Consider the following 6,348-nt stretch of genomic DNA (forward strand, 5'->3'; position numbering starts at 1 on the left):
TTTGATTTAACTTAGTTGAACAGTGTGTTCTGGCGGGTTTAGGTAGAACTCTTTGTTCCGGGACGGATGAGAGTTACCCAAAATAAGTAAATTAAAGGAGCCATGAGAGAATGTGAATGCATATTTATTAAATTTCGGGGATTAAATTACGGATTCCTTACACTGTGAAATGTATGACATTTGCGGCAGAGAGAAAAAGTAATGCATTGGATAATAATGTTATCGGGTTAATTGTATCTAAAGGTAGCATGTTCATTTAAGTAAACATATCCGTAGACGATGTTTAAAACTTATGATTAATGATTTGAGTCAAAGGGGAATTATCATTATGTTTTAGTTATAGTTCACTTATTGAGTTTCTGATTCGAGGTAGCATTAGTGAATGATAGTTAGGTGTGTGGTGTCTCACTTTTAGAGGCCTCCTGGGATTATAATTTTGTGGAGAGTGGGGGAGAGAGCAGCTTTAAACGACCAAATTGAAAAAGGTCTGCAAATTATACACATAAAACAACTGTTAGAACTATTTGTTTTAGTGCAAGGGTATTTTAAAGAGGCACGCTCACATATGGAACCTTATGAGATGTTATTGTATGGGTTTTAATTACACAGGTGACTATTTCTATTGTAAGGATAAAGGGTTCTTTATGTCTAATATCGTATGACCTTTTGACCTTATCATGACTGGCTTCTGAGGTCTGATCAGCCTCAGGGGAGAGTCATTTGTATAATGAATGAGGTCATATTGAGTTACTAGTTTTAAGGTAAATTCATTAGAAAGGAAGCAGTTTTGGTTGAGGGGTTAGTTACTGTTTGAACCGCAAATGAGAAAGTGGTTCAGGATTCCGTCTTATAACAATTAGCTGTGAAGTTGTTGAATGGGCTATTAGTGATTTGGTATTGTAACAGAGAGAAAGTCATATTCATCATTGAGAATAAATAGGGGAAGATAACATATTTTGAGCCAACAGGGCAGGGAAGAAATTGAGATATTTTTGTTTGGTTTTAACACCCGTGTACAGGAGTGTCAAAGACGGGGGACATTACCTGTGTAATGGGGAGGGTGTCCGTATGGGGATTACATGATAACCAACTTGGGACAGTTCTGGGATTGGAGAAGAGGATATCCTTATAGCATAGGGGATCCCATAAAGGTGGATAGGTTTTCCATGATATGGGGGAAACCTGGGAGCACTGTTGAACTTTGTAAAGGTGATGAAATCCTACGAACCATCAAAACTATTAAGCTCTCTGATGCAGGCACTTACACCCTCGGACTACAAAGGACCGTGACAGACACGATGGGTGTGTTTTCTATTAAGGTACTGCCAAAACCAGAGGTCCCAGACGAACCAGGGCCAGACACACTCCTCTACCACCCCTGGACCGAACCTGCCACCACTGTGTTAAACATCCCATTCGGGTAATTAATGTTAGACTATTCAGCTATTGATCAATTAGGCACGGAGACTGGTTTTGATGGTAGGGACAATTTGTGGCTGTCTTATACAGAATAGACTTGCTTTGGATATGCTTCTTGCCAGTCAGGGGGGCGTCTGCAAGATGTTCGGTGAACAATGTTGCACGTATATTCCTAATAACACCAGTCCAGATGGTAGTATATCTAAGGTCCTTAATGGGCTTGATGCACTATCTGTTGAGATGAGGACCATGGCGGGGGTGGAGGAGTCTGATCTCTTGGTTGGGAGCCTGGTTTGGTAAGTACACTGGTATGGTGGTTACTGGATTTCTGACCCTAATTCTTATATTTTTGTTATTGATGTGTTGTGCGGCTTGCATCATACCGTGTTTTAAGAAGTCTGTTACCGATGTGGTGAAGGCTTCAGGCATGATGCCTTTGCTTGATGCTCCAGTTGGAGAGGCTGAGGTGAAGCATGCTTTCAGGGGAGGATGAGACTGACTGAGGATAACCAATGTATGTTTGTTCTCCCTGTCGTGAAGGGTGGCATGGCGCCCACCTGGTGCAGGATAGGAATAGCTGAGAGGACCAGATGGGTTATAAGAATGCTTTGTTCTGCTTTACTCTGTTTTCCATGACCAAAGTTGTATTCCACACTTGGCAATACATGTTAAATCCATGTTATTGTCAGATAGAATACTGAGGGTCCCCAAGGAGAGGGCTTGTTAGTGTAGGAAGGATTTTTAATATGGTTAGCATTTATTAGACCTTGATTGATTATTCTAAGTTTTTAAATAGTATTACATTTAACAGGAATATAGGACATCTATGATGAGTTAGGATTATTGTTAGGATTAAGATAGATTGATTAAGGAAATGTAAGGACTTTAGAGAAAAGCCGCTCATAGACATGTTTTTTCTAAAAGAAAATCCATGAGTTTAGATAAAGCCAAACAGTGAGGCATGTAGTTCAAATTTGGGAACGTGAGAAACAGAGCCACAGGCAGACAGAAGAGCCCTCCCCCGCACTGCAGAGACCTTGAAGGTTGGAGAGCAGAGAGAAATTTTAGAAGGGGAGCCAGGACGAGCAAAGATAACATAGTGTGTAGATAACAGTTACTGAGTGGAGACAAAAGCGAGAATTGGACATGTGGAAAACGAAAGGGGCGCTCCTAAATGATAATGTCAGAACAGAAGGATAATATACAAAATCTTACCTAAGTCATTGTTTAAAATTAAGGCAAGGTTGTTACCTGGGCAGAGCCAGGTAACAAAGGGAGGATGGGTAAATGGTGTTCTAGAATAGGATGTGACCTACGGGATAATTAACTGATAAAAAAAAAAAATGTAGCTAATAAATGAGAAACTTTTTGTTAACCTGTATGTCCAAGATTTTATGCACTACGGGTGAAATACAGGTGAAGTCACTCAATCCAGTCCCATAGGCCTGTTGGAGGGACCATTCCAAGTACTACTGGTGACTGCCTTCGTTGTGAGATTAGCCAAAAGAGCTACCTGGGTGCATATCACACATTGTAAGAGGGTAAGGCACTCTAACACTGTCGAACAATCACAGCAGTAGGAGAGGAACCGTGACCCATATGGAACGGGGGTCAAACTCCTTCTGAAGATTCCCTATACCCGACCTTTCCCCAGCTGTGAGCGTTCATAGAAGTGAAGTAATGGCTTGGCCTCTGGCTGTTGATATGTTCTCGGGGAGAGGGTGGGGCTTCACGTGTGCGCTGACCGTCCCGAGCTGTTTTATTGTGGGGGCCATATTCCTGATTCACCATGATCCCCCGGAGAGTGCCAAAGAGGATAATTTGACTCATGTGATAGATGAGGGAAATGGGATGTTACCAAAGATTCTCAAAAGGTCACTGAAACAAAACAGTAAGGAAGTGAGGGTGGAATTGGGCAAGGATCTCTCAGTAGAATTTTGTGTAGACCAATTGGGGTCATTCACTCCTTGGCAGTCTAGAACAATGGGACTCTATGGGAAGTATTTGTGTAAATCACTGTGTAAGTCGTGGAGCCAGGTCATAGCTCACACTGAAAGGGATGGCTACGTAAACCCATACACTCAATTTGGGACCAGGTGGAGTATAGTAAGGGTTGGCGTTTTGGACTGTGTTCCCGAACAGAGGAAGTATTGTATAAAGGTGCGAATTAACATTAAGGCGGTCAATACTCAGGACCTCGGGTTATGGTATGTGGGCTTCGACCAGTTTTCAACTGATACTATGGTACCGTTCCAGGTGGCAGAAGTTAGAGTTGATAAGGAGAATATGATTGGCCGAAGTTCAACCAATCCCTCTAACACAACGGCTATTCCTAGTGTAATCATCCAGGGTAAAGGACCAGTACGAATAGTTCAGACCAAAGACCTTAAAGAAGTTATAGAGGTGGAGACTGGGTTTGGGGAGTCCAACTTATGGTTGGAATGGATTCAATATACGGCCAGATCAGTGGCTAAAGAAGAATGTTATGCCTGTGCAAACGCAAAACCCCAGTTAACAACTATCCCTTTCCCACTGAACGGAATTAATTCCCCTAAGGCAGGGGTGTCAAAGTCAAATGGACGGAGGGCCAAATAAAAAATTTAGCTACAAGCCGAGGGCCGGACTGTTCGAATGTTCATTGAAAATTTTTTAAATGACGCATATAGTCTAGTGAACCTAATTGAACCTACTGAAAACCTAACAAATATATTCCAATATGATCAGATAAATAAAGCAATATTTTCTTATGGCTCTGTCAGTAATCTTTAATTTTCAACAGACACAAAAGACAAATTTCCTTTATATAAAAATCCCCATAACATGAACATTAAATGAAAGAAACCGGTATTCAAGGCACCATCAGTAGCCTATATTTTCTATTTTAGCAAAAGTGGGCTAAATTTACTTCAAAGAAAAAAACAATAATAGCAATTTTCTATCATCCACTCAACTGAAATATTTTTAAAATATAATTGGATTGAAATACAATAAAATAAAGTGCAAAAATCTATTAATCAAAAACAACACTTTGTTTAAGGAGAAGTAACATGCAGTGAAAACAAATATTAAACTTTAACTTTTAAACTTGAACTGAGTAAAAACTCTAAATATGTGATTGCACAGTAATGTTCACTTGTTTGAGGTTGAGGGTGATACTTGGTGGTGTCCCATCTTTTCCACAAGTTCATCAATGTTCGGGGTAAGGCTCTGAGCTGAGGAAATCCTCAGAATTGAGTGGAGGTGTTCAGCAGTAAGTCGACTTCTGTGTGATGTTTGTTCAAGTTCATCAAAGAAAACAGTTGTTCACACAGGTATGTGCTGCCAAACATAGACAACGTTTGAGCAGCCTGGATGCGCAGCTGGGGCATTGTGTCGGGGAGGAAACGGGCGAACTCCGCAGCACCCACTGCCGCATATTTTGCCCTCAGTGCATCATTGCATTGGAGGTCAATCAACTCCATTTGGAGGTTTGGTGGTGAGCTTTCCACGTCAACAGCAAATGGGTTACCGAGCAGTTCCAACCTGCTTTTTTGTGCTTCAAAGTCAGCAAATCGGCGTCGAAAGTCAGCGGCAAGCATACCTATTTTATCAGCCAACTGTGCGCTCGGGAACGCACTGGTAGAGAGCTTCTCTTTCATGGTCTGGCAGCTGGGAAAGTGGCTCAAATTTTCTTTCCGCATCTGCGTCTCCCACAGAGTCAGTTTGGTTTTAAATGCCTTCACTGTACTGTACATATCAGAGATGACACGATCCCGACCCTGCAGCTGCAGTTCATTTGCATTCAGATGACTCGTAATGTCACACAGAAAAGCCATTTCACACAGAAACATTTCGTCTCGGAGTTGTGTTGTGTCTTTCCTTTGCTGTCCAGAACAGACAAATCTCCTCACGAAGCTCGAAACATCTTTGAAGCACCTTTCCCTGGCTTAGCCATCGCACCTCTGTGTGATAAGGCAAATCACCATGCTCCGTTTCTAACTCCGTCAGAAATGCCTTGAACTGGCGGTGATTCAAACCTTTGGCTCTGATAAAGTTAACTGTGCGCGTGATGATGCTCATTACATGCTCCATTTTCAAGGCTTTACCGCACAACGCTTCCTGGTGTATGATACAATGATAAGCTGTCAGCTCACCTGTCGCGTTTTCCTCTTGCATCTTTTCCCGTATCTTCGCCACCAGTCCGCTCCTGTGTCCACACATCGCAGGTGCTCCGTCGGTTGTCAAACCCACGAGTTTTTCCCAAGGCAGCTCCATCTCATTTACACATCTTGACACCTCTTCATACAAATCATGCCCCGTAGTTGTGCCATGCATAGGACGTAAAGCCAAAAACTCCTCTGTCACGCTTAGGCTGGAGTCCACTCCGCGGATGAAAATTGACAACTGGGCAATGTCAGAAATGTCCCAGTGCTCTCATCCACAGCCAAGGAATATGCAATGAAATCTTTTCCCTTTTTCACAAGCTGCTCTTTTAGATTGATGGACAACTGGTCTACTCTCTCGGCAATGGTGTTTCTGCTCAGACTCACATTTAAAAAGAGTTGCCTTTTTCTGGGCAAACTTCGTCACAAACTTTAATCATGCAGTTTTTGATGAAATCCCCCCTCAAAAAATGGCCGGGCTGATTTAGCGATCTCTTCTGCCAAAATAAAACTGGCCTTGACAGCAGCCTGGCCTTGTGATTTGGCTTTTGAACAGAGCCTGTCGAGATTTGAGGCCTCGTTTTAATTCCTCTGCCTTTTGTAGCCTTTGTTCCATGTCCATATTCTTGTTTTTGTCCGCGTGTTTCGTTTCATAATGTCGTCTCAGATTATACTCTTTCAGTACCGCCACACTTTCTCCACACAGAAGACACACAGGTTTTCCAGCTACCTCCGTGAACAAATACTCCGACTCCCACCTTGTTTGAAACCCCGGTTCTCAGTGTCC

Source organism: Oncorhynchus keta, chromosome 29, assembly GCF_023373465.1.
Source record: "Oncorhynchus keta strain PuntledgeMale-10-30-2019 chromosome 29, Oket_V2, whole genome shotgun sequence".
Classification (NCBI taxonomy): domain Eukaryota; kingdom Metazoa; phylum Chordata; class Actinopteri; order Salmoniformes; family Salmonidae; genus Oncorhynchus; species Oncorhynchus keta.